We start from the raw sequence: 15209 nt of genomic DNA on the forward strand, positions 1-15209 counted from the left end.
CAAAAAACTTTCTGTGACTTCTCATTGCTGGTAGAATAAAGCCAAAATATCACAGACTGGCATTTCACAATATCTTTACTCATCATGCCACCTGTTAAAAATGTTGCCCATCCTAAACGCCCAGTCCTTTGTGAAAACTTATCTGTTAAACCTTTATCTGAGCATTTCACTTGGAAAAATGTTTTTCCTCCTTGAAATTCTACCATATGTAACATCACCTAAATCAACCTCAGGCTTAATATGTCAACCAGAGACTGAAATCATACCTTCTCTCAAAATTTCCTCTCCCAGTTTCCTGTCTACCTGCCAACTACTTAACATTCACTTAAAATTCTAATGCTGCCTTTGACTCCTCCTTCTTTTAATGTTGTCTGCTAGATTCTATTGTCTCTTCTGCCACTAAAGGTCTCTCATTCTTTCCTTTCCTTTTCATTGTCACTATATCAGTTTTCTTTTATGCTCTTTGGACTTGAGAACGAAAGAGAACTACCACTGAATTAAACGTCTACCCCCAAATGAGCAAAGATTGATAGAACAGAGGGCCAGAGGAAGAGTCTCAGGAGAGAAATGATAACAGCTTATATGCAAAGATGTAGCCTAGAGAGAATGAAGAATAGAGAAAATAAAATATACATCAACTGGGGGTGGGGAATGAAGAGAAGGAGTAGTGACGGGAAGTGCTCGAAGATGAAGAATTTGAGGACAGAAACGAAGGTCCCAGAAAGGTGGCTGGGATTGTGAATCAGATCCCTTTAATTTACTTTTGGAAGATAAGAAAGTTTTCCACTCTGTTTTAAATCACAGTAGTTCCTCCATATCTGTGGGAAATACAATCCAAGCCTCCCAGTGGATGCCTGAAAACTGATGGTACTGAACCCCATATATATTACGTTTTTTTCTCTACATATGTACTTATGATAAAACTTTATTTATAAATTAGGCATAGTAAGAGATTAACAAGAATAACTAATAAAATAGAGCAATTTTAACAATATTCTGTAATAAAAGTTATGTGAATGTGACACATTTAGTAAAATAAGAGTTACTTGACCCCGGCATTGCGATACCACAGCAGTCAATCTGATAACCCAGATGGCTACGGAGTGACTAACAGGTGGGGAGCTTCTACAGCATGTAGATGATGGACAAAGGGATGATTCATGTCCAGGGTGGAGCGGAGCAGGATGGCACGAGATTTCATTAGAACGATGTGCAATTTAAAACTTATGATTTGTCAATTTCTAGAATTTCCCATATTAATACTTTTAGATCATAGCTGACCATGAGTAACTGAAACCTAGAAAGCAAAACTGAGGATAAGGAGTGGGGCTACTGTGTATTTTGACTGTTAATGCTATGCTCTTCTGACATAGCTGTCTTCTCTGAAGGTGGATAGTTTTTTCAAGTACTACCTTCTCTACAACTCAACTCTCAAATGTCTACTAAAACTACTCTGCATGACATTTGAAACTCTGAACCAATGGCTCCAACCCACTGCCCCTGCCGCCCTCACCCCGGGTCCTATCACTGTGCTCCACCAATCGTTTTCCTCTCCATGTGTCTTTACCCATGCTTCTCTCCCTCTGAAACTGCCCGTCTCCAACCCTGCCTCTCAAAATCCTCTGCATTCTTCAGGTCCTAAGGAAAATGCTATCTGTATGATTCATCTGGAAATGCTCTTGCTCCTCCTTTGAGCACAAAGAATACTTTGTTTTTCTTTTTAACCGTGTTTCTTTGCTAGCCCTGCTTGTCTCAAATTGGAATATTTACCCATCTACTTTCTCACCAAAATGTGCACAGCCCTGAAAGTAAGAACTATGCTTTGCTTATCTTGATATATCTAACCAGATATCTTACACATAGTAGATAAGTAGATACCCTATACATATTTACCAAAGCAAATGGCATTTAATCCCATTGGCCTTCTTTATTTTTGCCCTATCAGGCAAGGAGGTGAGTTGTCCGCAAGGTTTTTGTATGGGAAAGCTTCTCATGGAAAATCTTAGCCTCTTTGTTATAGATGAAGCATCAATTAAAAAGCACAAAGTGACACAGTCTGAACCTAGAATATATCCTGGGGCCCAGACCAAAGAAAGAGACAAATTTAAAGTTGTACAAACCAACAGTGGGAGGACCGTCTATACTTAGTGACTAGTCTGTCAGAGTGAAAAACCTCAAGTGGGTTGTAAATATAGGGTTGATTCTTTGGGAGATTTTTCTTCTATTTGCTGATTCAGCTCCTACAATCAAGAGATTTTGTTGTTGTTCAATTTTACTTAAGGCAGACTAAATCAACTGATTCCATGTTTATTTCTGATTTTTGTTTTTTGTTTTTTTCACCTTGGCTAACCTCTGTTTTACAAGGGCCTTTCAGTTTTAATGATCAGAAATATGCTTTTATTCTTTTTATATTTTTAAAGTCATCTACTTCTTTGCTTATATCTTCTATGGAAATCCAACTAATTTGTTACAAATGTGATTTCTTATTTTTAAATTTGCAGGAATCCACAAGCCTTCTAACATTCTGGCTGATGATAGTGATGGATTTTATTCCCAGCGTTCATTAGTGTCCACTGTGAATTCATGTCTATGCAACATGTAGATGACTCACTGGTTGGTACCAAATGGTTGTTTAACATTTTATATTCTTAAATATACCATTGTAACTCCTTTCCTGATTCTTGTCCTCTAGAAATAGAAAGTAATATTGAAGGTATATCTTTCAAGGGACTGCTCATTTCAGAAAATCCAGATGATCCAGTGTTTATTTATGTACGATGACCTTAAATGGGGAAATTAACAAAACAACAATGATTAAAGTTTCCCAAGCCTTCCCAAGCAGAGCTTTTACAGGCTTTCTTCTAGAGCTACATCATATGGTCATTAGGCATTTAGGGGAATAATTGTAAGAGTAGACAAAGCAGACCAGCACTCCCTGCTGCTGAAGGTCTAGGCCAAAAAAAGAAAGAAAAGAAAAGGAAGAGCCCTTTTGGGTGGACCATATATTAATTATCAGCAATCTATGTTCTTGTTGAACAATTGTTGACTTTCCTACCCTTCACCCACATCCCCCAATAACAATCTTCCAAACCTAAGACTCTGTCTTTGACAATTTATCCCTATTGCAGGCACCCACATATGACACACACATACACACATTCACACAAGTTTTTCTTTCATATTTGGATTTGCAGAAGGGTCAGAGGAAAAGGAAAGACTTAAAAAAAAAAAAAAACCTTCAGTAAGTTTGATCTAAACAAAATGGTTATTCAAATGGGTCCCCTACTAATTTCACAAAGATGCGTGATAATATCCAACATATGGCTTTAACTATGTTTTTTAATATTAGAAATTGAATGCACATTTTAAGACACAAGTTTTGCTGATATGCCGTTGATAATATAGGAGAACTATTTTCCATTTGTTTCTAATTATCTTAAAGACAGCCTGGGGATCATTTACTCATGGTTTAAGAGCACTCAGATAAGTCCACAGATGCGACAGGCGGGCATGTGTGTCAGCTACTGCAGTGGGGCTGCGTGAGGGTGGCTTAGCCAAGACTATCCTCTTAAGTCTGAAACCACTAGATACGGTTCCTAAGGTCAACCAGTACTGAAAAAATAAAATCCTTCTTTTGTCAACATTCTTAGGGTGTGGGCTCTGGAGCCAGACTGCCTGGCTCCACCATTTAGCTAGCTGGGTGACCTTGAGCATGTTAGTTAACCTCTCCTTGCCTCAATTTCCTCATCTGGAAAATGGGGATGTGCCTACATCATATGGCCATATCATGAAGATTAAAACACCCAGAATGTTGCTCAGAACATAGAAAGCACTTGATAATTCATCTGGACCCAGTGTAGTTTTGCTTCATCTCTCTCTCTACCTCCCCATCCCTAACTCCTTTCCCTGAACCTTGCCAGTAAGATTTCCTCCAGTTCTTCCAACATGTTCTCCCTCACTCTCCTGGAGCATTTTCTCCTCTTCTGGCTAACTCACACTCCTCCTCCAAATCTCGGGGCAGATGGCACTCCCTCCAGTCTGAGTTAAGTGATCCTCACTTATGTGCTCGCAGCTCTCTGGATTTCTCCTAGTATGCTGTGTATAACACATCATTTTAATGCTCATTTATATACCCCACTGGACATTAAACTCTGAGGCAGGAATTAAATGTTTTGTTCACTGTTGCAATCTCTCCTTGCAACTGCTTTGCACTGAAACTAACTGGATTTTTTTTTTTTTTTTTGCAAACTAGAAAAAAAAAATCTTCTTTAGTGTACCCACCTAGAGTAGATAACAATGCAGAGGAAGTGGGGGAGAATTATATGCTTACTCAAGAGCATTTTTAATTATAATTCTTCTTGAGAGTTGATGAACCCTTTCAATCTGAAAATTCAAGTGTTTCTTCAGCTCAGGGATTTATTCTTTGCACATACGCACAAGTTCATACACACCTGTATGGTCCTACGCATGTACACACTCTTCATTTCCATTTCTCCCCTATTCTCCTTCAGTAATGATTATTGTTTACTTACTAGATCTCCTAGATTTGTCTTATTTATTATCCCATCTTTTCAGTCATGATTTTCATTTCTTTCACTTTATTTCTTTGCTATGTGTTTGAAATTGCTTCCCTATTTGATCTTACAGATCGCTTGGTGGCATAGATTCTTCTTTCCCTTCCACTTGTGAATTGTTTTAATTTGAAAATTATGGTTTGATTGTTCTCATCATTTCCTAAAGTATTGCTAAAACATTTTCAATTTTTGTTTTGTTTTATTTTTCAAGTTCTGTTCTACTTCTTTAAATCTTCCTCCACACATGGCAGCTCAGTCTGTCTTCTTCAAGTAACTGAGACCCCTTTGCTGGCTCCTGTCAGTTCACGTCATGGAGTGGGTCCATCAGTAGCATGCAGCTCAGGCTTCTGGAGTCCGGGGCAGTGCTAGACTGGCAGGCTGTGAGAGAGAAGGTTGGAATGTCTTCTCCAGGAGACTGATCATGCAGTGCCAGCAGCCAACTAGGGCCTCTGCGCTGAGAGCAGGGGTCTCATCCAGCAGCAATAGGATCTGCTTTCTCCTCCCCTTGCTCCAATGGCAAGTCTCCCCACCTCCAGTGGCACTAGAAACATTGGCTCTCTGCATCTGCGACAATTCCTCTCCAGGTCCGGATCCCAGGCCTGAGGAGGTCCAGTTTTCAACAACCTCAGTATATCGTGTAGAGTTCCCAGAGGTAGATGGAGGACATGGGCATGTGTTCAGGCTGCCATCTCCCATATTTTATTTTAAAATTATCTGAGGAGATGAAAATTGGGGAGGACTATGACAAGCCTTTTATATTAAAGAAACATTTTTTGCACTCAAAAATGTTGGAATGCTCAAAGTTAACCAATTAGGAGCAATTTCCAATTTTTTAAGAAAAAACTACAAAATCAAAACTTCTCTGAAGTTTAATAAGATATCCTGTAAGATACCCAAATTCATATGGGAAAAATTAGCCTCAAAGCTTGATGTACTCTTTGAAATATAGCATGGCTGTCCCTGAAACACCGAATATCAATGCAGTGTAGTGATTAAGAACATAGACTCAGGGTTTGTTACTTATCATCATTGCCTCAGTTTCATTATCTGTGAGACGGGGCTCATAATAGTACTTACCTCACATAGTTTTGTGAAGGTTAAATGAGTCGATATTTGAAAAGTGCTTAGAATAGTACCTGGCGTATAATAAATACATGTTTGTTAAATAAAATTAACTAAAATAAAATGAATCCAAGATCAGCGTTTAAAGCTGCAAACACTGTAGGGAATTTTTAATATACAGAATATCATTGAATTTTTTATCTTTAAAAAATATCTTTGTCATCAAAATGGGTTCACCACTGCCTATTTTTTAATTTATTTTTTAACATTTTATTGTAATTTCTTTTCACTTACAGTTGACATACAATATCATTTTATATTAGTTTCAGGTGTACGGCATAGTGGTTAGAGATTTATATAACTTATCAAGTGATCTCCCTGATTAGTCTAGTGCCCACCTGGCACCATGCATAGTTATTACAATATCATTGACTATATTCCCTATGCTGTACTTTACATCTCATGACTAGTTTGTAACTACCAATTTGTACTTCTTAATCCCTTTATCTTTTCACCCAGCTCCCAACCCCCTCCCATCTGGCAACCATCAGTTTGTTCTCTTTATCTATGAGGCTGTTTCTGTTTTGTTTGTTCATTTATTTTGTTCTTTAGATTCCACATATAAGTGAGATCATATGTTATTTGTCTTTCTCTGTCTGACTTATTTCACTTAACATAATACCCTCTAGGTCCATCCATGTGGTCTCAAATTGTAAGATTTGCGACAGCAAATATTCCATCCAATGGTCTATTGATGGGTACTTAAGTTGCTTCCATATCTTGGCTATTGTAAATAATGCTGCAATGAGTATAGAAGTGCATGTATCTTTTTGAATCAGTGTTTTCGATTTCTTTGGATAAATACCCAGAAGTGGAATTGCTGAATCATAGGGTAGTTCAATTTTTTAAGTTTTTGAGGAACCTCCATACTGTTTGCCATAGTAGCTGTTCCAATTTGCAATTCCACCAACAACGCACAAGGATTGACTTTTCTCCACATCCTCACCAATACTTGTTTGATTTGTTGATGATAGCCATTCTGACAGGTGTGAGGTGATATCTCACTGTGGTTTAAAATAGCATTTCTCTGATGATTAGTGATATTGAGCATTTTTTCATATGTCTATTAGCTATCTATATGTCTTCTTTGGAGAAATTCTATTCAGGTCTTCTGCCTATTTTTAAGTGGATTGTTTGTTTTTTTTAATGTTGAGTTATGTGAGTTCTTTATAAATTCTGGATATTAACCTCTTATCTGATGTATCACTGGTGTATATCTTCTCTCAATAGGTTAGGCTGTCTATTCCTCTTATTGATCATTTCCTTTACTGTACAAAAATTTTTGACACAGTTCCATTTATTTATTTTTTGTTTTCCTTGCCCAAGGAGATATATTAGAAAAAAATGTTACTAAGAGCAATGTCAGAGAGTTTACTGCCTATGTTTTCTTCTAGGAGTTTTATGGTTCTGGGTCTTACATTTAAGTCTTTAACCCATTTTGAGTTTACTCTTGTATATGGTGGCAAAAGGTAGTCTTGTTTCATTTATTTGCATGTATCTGTCCCAGTTGTCCCAACACCATTTATTGAATAGACTGTCTTTACCTCATTATATATTCTTCCCTCCTTTGTCATAGATTGACCGTACAGGCATGGGTTCACTTCTGTGCTCTCTATTCTTTACCACTACTTATTTAAAAATAACTCTCTGATAGATGCAGCAAGGATTATGGCATTATAGGCAGTCCTAGAATGCCAAGAGTTTCCAATGAGAAGAAAGACAAGGAAAGAAGTGAATATTTTTACTTTACAATGTTTACTTGAGGCATATGTTTTCATATGAACTCTGCTACTTTCAATTTTATGGTAGAATAACATAGTTATTGCTATTTATTAGCTAATATTAGAAATAGCGTAAAGTCATGTTTTAGAGATCTGTATGTCCTCAAGACTCAGTAGAGGTATATTTTACACTCAGGAAAGTTGAAATGCTCAAAGTGAAAACCAATTAGAAGCAACTTCCAATTACTAAGAGAAAACTACAAAATTAAGCATGCCCATTTTTTAGCGTGCCCCACACATTCACACAGTTGCTCAGTTAGATTCTAACAGAAATGTACATGCCAATGAACCATTTTGCTGTCCCTTTCCTACCTCTGAGGTCACAAAGATCAGACGAGGAGAAAATATTAGCATCTGAACAATGACAGAAATGCCAAAAGTCATGGCAATTAAAAACTTTTATAATAATAAAGAATAAAAGCTAACATTTTTTATTGTATCTTGATAATCATTTAAATGCACTATTTCATTTGATTTTCTAATAATTAGGGTTTCGTATTTTATTTCTCCAATTACCACTTAGCTCTTAGGTTAGCTATGTGTTTTCCATTCCTAAAGGTCAGGAAACAAAAGAACTGAGTCCATTTAGTTCAGTTTTAATAAATTCGATGAACCAAATGACAACAGAAGTTTGGGATAAAAACGTGTTTCTGATCCATGCAGAAGAGGGATGTTAAGTGGCACAGCATAAATAGTTGACTATGATCCACTGAATAAGCTTCAATCAGCTGAATAATTCACGCAAAACATTCAGCTTGATCCAGACAACCAGGGACAATGTGGGATTTCATCCTACTTGATCCAGAGTGGAAGCAGAGACTCATTATATTTATCATCAGCCTTCTATGTTACTTAATGTCATGTGGAATCTAGTTCAAAGATAATCATCTAGTAACATTTTTTAAGAGCAGCTGAGGCTCATGCATTGGAGAGAAAACAAATGTATATGACACGCAGAGCCAGGGAGGAGGTTGAGTCAACCGCAAATTTGGATTTTCAAATCTACACCATTGCCCAGGTCCTGACCCTAACCTTCTGTCTCCCACTGGCAAAGAGAATCAGAGCATTCTGCCTCACATAACACGAGAAGCCACTCTGCTGTGCGAAATCCCCATCAATTTTGCAGAGGTTTTCTGCCATCATCATAGTCCAGGTAGGCAGTTGTCACAAAGCATTAGAGCTGAAAGAGGCTGACAGCATAACTGCGGGCGAGCTCCGGGCTCAGCCCGGTCCAGCACCTGCCGCCTGCTCAGGCAGGAGTGTCCTCTGTCAAGACACAGCCTGGCAAGAGGCTTCAGGAATCACTTTGTATCAGTGCCCTTCATTGACAGCACACTGGAGGGCAGCCTGTCTAGCAAAAGCAGGACAGAAACCTTTGCCAGCCACCTGCCTGCCCCCATATGGTGGCCATTTAAAAACTCGTCACTTTTATAAAGAAGCTCTCGAATTATTCATTCATCAAGGGCAGTTTTGACTGGCCCAACTGCCTCAATGCATGATCTCCTGATTCTGTGATTTGAAGAGCTTAATTTGGATGTTACTAAGGGAGAGGTTGCTTAAGTACACCTGGGTGAGCAAGTCAAGTCCATTCTACGTTCTGGGCTCTTGCTGACACCCCCGATGCCCAAGGAGGGTATTCCTGAGGATCAAGAGTGACTTCATACACAGGTGGAGTCCAATGACAAGCCCAGGAGCCTCCCTCCCAGCCCATGAAGGAAGCGTTTGAGCAAACTGTTAATAGGGGAACAAAAGGGGAGACTCTGTTCAGAAACCATAATGAAAACGAAAGGCACCTGAATGTTCGCCCAAGAGATCAACAGATACCAGAAAATTTAACAATGGAAATGTACTTTAAAGGGGCCCAGAAATCCATTACTACTTGCATACCTGTCAAAATTCTATTAATATATATTTTTAATTAGATTCATGAGATAATGTAGGTATATGGCAACATTTCAATGGACACGCCGAAATTTTCTTCTGACTACCCCCCCTCCATTATCATTTAAACTCCACGAGATTGGGGGACTTGTCTGTCTTATATACCATTGTAACAACAAGGCCTAAACAGTACTTGACATAGAGGAGGTGCTCAATAAAATTTAGTAGAAAAATTGAACAAATAAATGCAAAAATGAATGAATGAATGACATCTGGAGTAAAGCACCAGATGTTTTATGACATGGTTTCTCAATTTTTTTGCAGGTGTTGTGATAGAAGGGATTGAGTGAAGTTGAGTGATGAGCATAATACATATTTTTAAAATTTTTTAAAATTTTATATTAGTTTTGGTACATTTTGGTTGAAAGTTTAAAATTCAATAGAAAAGAACCTGTAATAAGAATGGATAAACTAGGCACCTGAGAGATGGATGGGAGTCTCCGCTGACTGAACCTGAGGCTCATTGTACAGTCCCCACCCCATGAAGGAGAGGTTTTGATATAGCAAGTAGGTAAGAATTTATATCCTATCTACTAAAACTGGCTGCTAATGACCAAGTTATTTTTCCTCACTCTTGTCCTTCCAACCTCCTCTATTTCTCTTTTGTCACCTTTGCTTAGAGGATCTCCACTCTGAGGCTCTCTTTTAAGATTGAGCTCCTTCCATTGAACTGACTTCTAGCTCCATTTGGGGGTCCCATGAACCCCCAAACACAACAGTCCCAAACTGAGCTCCTGATCATCCTCCCACACCAGCTCCTCCACCACAGTCCTCCATTTCAGTGAAGGCATCGCTATCACCCAATCCAGAAATCTGGAGACATCCCAGATCCTTCTCAGAATCTATCTCACATGCCACAGCCAATCAGTCACCAAGCCCAGTGGATTCTAAGTCCTTAACATCTCTCACTCCCATCCTCTCCTCTCCTTTACTATAAAATCTTAGTTTAGGCTTGCATTATCCTCACTAAGATTATTTGCAATAGTCTCTCACTGATTGCCCTGCCTCCAGTTTTGCCCGAGTGATCTTTATAAAATGAAAATATGCATGTTACCTCTCTACTTTAAAACCTCTTCATGGCTTTCATTGTCTCCGCCATTGGGCTATGGCGGAGCCTCTGTTGTATGGCCTAGAAAAGCCTTTGTGATCTAGTCATCATTTTACCTCTCAGCAAAGCATTTCCTTCGCTTCCTCTGCTTCAGCCATGTGAGCTATACAAGGTTTCTCAGTGAGCAAGATTGTTTCCTCCATGGGGCCTCAGCAATCCCTGATGCTTCACCCTGTAATCCAATGTGCCACTTCTGCCCCCAACAGCAGGTGAGTCAGGCCTTGAAAACAGAAGATAACACTCCCCTCCTCCAGGATGCTAAAATGGGGGAGGTAGCAAAGGAGAGAAACTTGTTCAATACTGGGACTCCTTACTATGAAACCCTGTCTGGTACATTAATCCACAGAAGGTTTGATATTCTTGAGTTTAAGTGTGAGACAGTATTGGTCAAATCCTCATTATTTCTTACCTGCACCAGAAAAATTCCTTCTGAAGTGTCTTACCTTCAGTCCTTCTCTTAATCCATTCTCCATACTGCTGTCAACCATCTTCCCAAACCTCAAATAGGTTTACATCAGACTCCTGCTTAGAAGCCTTCAAGAGCTCCCAGTCTTCTATCTGATTTGTTAGAGAGTCTTCTCTATCTCCCAGTGCCATGCGTGGCACACTCAACAACTGCCTGTTGAAAGCAAGCGTATTAGCCACTTGTAAATTGGCCCAATTAGATGCATAATTTTTAAGTGAGAACATATCGGTTTAAAACAACAATAGCAGCAAACATCAGCTTGTCAGACTCCATCGCTTGACATGTGTTTGGAGTCTGTGGTTAAGGCTCAAGCCTTGCCTCTTTGCCTTTCCCAAATTTAAGGAGCAGGAAATAGCTGGAAAACTATAGGCTTTGAATGGCATGGACCGTGGTTCCATTCCTGACCCTACCACCTATGCATGATCATGTCTTATTCTCTGTGAGCCTTGGTCCTTTGTCTATAGGTGGAGATCATTCGTGTACAATAGTGATTGTGAGAATCAAGTGGTGGGTACGCCCTTTTCAAAGGACACCTAATTTATCTTGTATAGTAATACATGTCCACCCATTCAGATTACTTAGGTCAAATGTAAAAGGCATTATGGTTTCTTTCTATTAAAAACTATTCTCAAAATGAAACAAATAAGCAAAAATAACAACCAAAATGTTTAGCCCATGGCTAGAGGTAAGATTTTGAGGCTTTGAAGGATAGGATGGTTTTTTATTTGTTTGTATTCCCTTCTCTTGAATAGACGCTGGGTTGTGGGAGATTTGCTGAAATGGATGCTATAAAGAGATCATGTAACAGAAGAAGTGGACTCCAAAGGAAGGGAAACACTGTTTTTAATTCTTTTAAATCCTGAAGGTCAGCTTCAAACAGAGAGTCGGGATAACTTAGCCAAATTGGCAGTGACTAGGAAGTGACCCAAGCCAGGTAGCAAATTACCAGCTAATAGAATTAAGTCACCTTTATGGTGGCCTCAGCTGAGCTCCAGGTTTGTCTGCCTTCCACTGACAGTATGGTGGAGAGCCTGCCCTCAAAAAGACCACCTCCCACAGAGGCCAGCTCCGGTTTAGAGTTTGGATGGAAGGTATTTAGATAAACTAATAATTGCACAGGGATGTGGTTTGCTCTGGAGAAGTCAAGACTGTGTTTAAATGTCTGAAATTCCTGGTGTCACTAATAATTGTAACCTCTGATTCAATAAAACACACAAATCATGTTACTGAAACATTTCTAATCACAAGGTATTATTTTTGGTCTGAAACAGATGCAGCCCTTGGTACTTAAAAGAAGGATATCTGGATGGATTTACCTCTGCTTGAATGGAAATAAAACTCCTGGAATTTTGGCCAAGGCCTCAAGTCTGAGAAGCATCCACTGGAGTGATGGCAGCATGACTGTGGTGTCACTCCTATCGCAACAATTAAGGGTTACATTGGGAGATCCTTATTTAAGGTGCTGGGTGCAGTATAAGTCGGTAACTGAAGAGAAATGAACTAGCACTTTTGAACACAATAGTTTTCAGGCTGGGCATTACTATGGATTATCTCATTTAATCCTCATAGCAAGCCCCCATTTATGGATGATGAAACTGAAATCTAGAAAGGTTAAATAATGGATTCATAGGCATTCACTTTAAAAGTGTGGAATTGGTATTCAAATTCAGGGTTATCTATATCTAAAGCCCATGCCCTCTGCATTCTATCATTTAGCATCTCTGGGGAATTACGAAGAGCTAATCCCAAACAAAGGGGCACCTGGAGTTAAAATGCTGGGGTTCAGATCTCTGCTGACCAAGGATAAGGCATTGAATCTCTCTGTTCTTTGGTTTTCTCACAATAAAATAGGAGAGAATATTAGCACTTACCTTGCAGTGGTGTTAGTCGAATTGAAAGACATAGTACAGCTACAAGGCTCAGTCAGACACTCAGACAACAAGTCATCAGGCTAGCAAACTAGATTCTCTCTACAGCCCAGCCTTCTGGGGAGGCCCCTTGGGTTAGCCCAAAGACCACTCTCCCTAGTCCAACAGAGTACACTACCCCTCACTAAAAACCCTGCAAACTACCATGACTAAAGGTCAAATACCTCAACTATCACAGAGTGGTAGGTCATCTCCCAGGTTTTCCATTGAATTGCCCTCCTAAGCACGCCCTCTTGAAGAACTCTCCTCAGATGTTGCTAACTCTTAGCTCACTCATAGTAATTCACATTTCTTTACTCTTTCACATCATGCTGGAATACACCAATAAAGATTTTCTGAGCACATGTGGAAAACATTAGTTGCTATGTGGATTCAGGCAAAAGGTAGTTAGTATCCAAATAAATCTAATGCTTTATTTAACAACCATTAAAGCAAAGTTTGAATTCAACATAGCTACAGACAAGGCTTAATATGAAAAAATAATCGTCCCAACTGGAAAGAACTAAAGTCTTTAGGTACGGTAGTGCTTTCTCCTTAGCCAAAAATACATGTACACCAGTGTTATAGAAGTTAATTTTAATATCTTGTATGGGATCTATTAAGCAAGATAAGGTACACAGCAATTGTATGGAATTATGAAAAATTAGGCAGTGGAGTAAAAGAAATTCTTCCTTTTTTAAGTTAATTATTAACATTTCTCCAGGAAACAAACAACTGAGACTATTGTCTTATTTCTAAAGGTTGCCCAGGGGTGAGTAGAAAAGCTAATTTTATTAGATGCAATACATAATCCAAGGGCGGTCATACAATCATTGCATGCATATGTGCCTGACCATGAAAATACCTCAAGGACTGGGAAGTTCCAAAGTAAATGTAAAAACGGGACATAAAAGGACATCTTCACACAGTGTTTAAACCAAGAATTTAAAAAGAGAGATATTTCCATATTCTCAAAGTTATAGCCAATAAAGTTATGAGTTACACATTTTTCGACCTGAAGTGTAATTAAATTCTATTAAATTTAACAACTACCAGGGTAGGGTTCCATAATGTAAGAAAAGCACTTAGCACAGTGACTGGCACACATAAAAACTTGTGATTATTATTAACTATTATTCTCTTTTCCTGAAATTGATCTTAACCATGGAACACATAACATATTTTTCTGTCCTGAATGTTTCTTCATTGGAAAGCAAACATTAAAAGAAGATAGTTGTCTCCTTGGGATAAATCTTCAAAACAGAGATTCAAAACATGCTAAGTCATGAACGTACACTTGACTCAGGCTGAAAGGCTTTGGCCGCTTTCATCTGTCAAGATCCCTAATGTAATAGAAATGCTGCAGTAGGAATACAAAATTTACAGTGAATTCAAAATGTTTACCCTTTGCAAATATACATTTTATACATACACACACACACACACACACACACACACACACACACACACACACACACACACACACACACACACACACACACACACACACACACACACACACACACACACACACACACACACACACACACACACACACACACACACACACACATACACACACACAAATACAGGGCAGTGTGCCATTCACAATATAATAACAAGATTTACTTTTAAGAAATTGAAATGTGTAGGCTTGCAGTTGAAGAGACATTTAAATTTATCTGATGCCTGTGTCCTCCCTCAATTGCCATAACTCTACGTAGAGTCACAGAGACCCATCCAGTCTAAATACGAGGACTCCTGGTGTTATGGGGTGAATTGTGTACCCCCCCCAATAAATATTATAAAAAAGATAGGTTGAAGCTAAGCCCCAATATCTCAGAACGTGATCTCATTTGGAAATAGGGTCTTTACAGAGGTAATTAAGTTAAAATGAAACATAAAGAGTGGGCCCTAACTCAGTATGACCAGTGTCCTTATAAAAGGAGAATATGTGGAAACATAGACACACACACAGAGGGAAGACAATATGAAGAGACACAGGGAGAATGCCATGTGAAGACCGAGGATTGAAGTGATAGATCTACAAGCTAAGGAATGCCAAAGGTCACTGGCAAATCACTAAAAGTCAGGTAGGAGCAAGGAAGGACCCTTCCCCATCAGTGTCAGAGGGAATATGACCCTTGTGGCACCTCGATTTCAGATTTTCAACCTCTGGAACTGTGAGACAACAAACTTCTGTTTGTGGTACTTTGTTAGGCAGCCCTCGGAAACGAACACACCTGGGACTAGGAGGCCTTCCTGTGTCTATTGGGGCCTCTTGTCCTGCTTCATTACTGACCATAGCAT

Source organism: Pteropus alecto, unplaced genomic scaffold (assembly GCF_000325575.1).
Source record: "Pteropus alecto unplaced genomic scaffold, ASM32557v1 scaffold3, whole genome shotgun sequence".
NCBI lineage: Eukaryota > Metazoa > Chordata > Mammalia > Chiroptera > Pteropodidae > Pteropus > Pteropus alecto.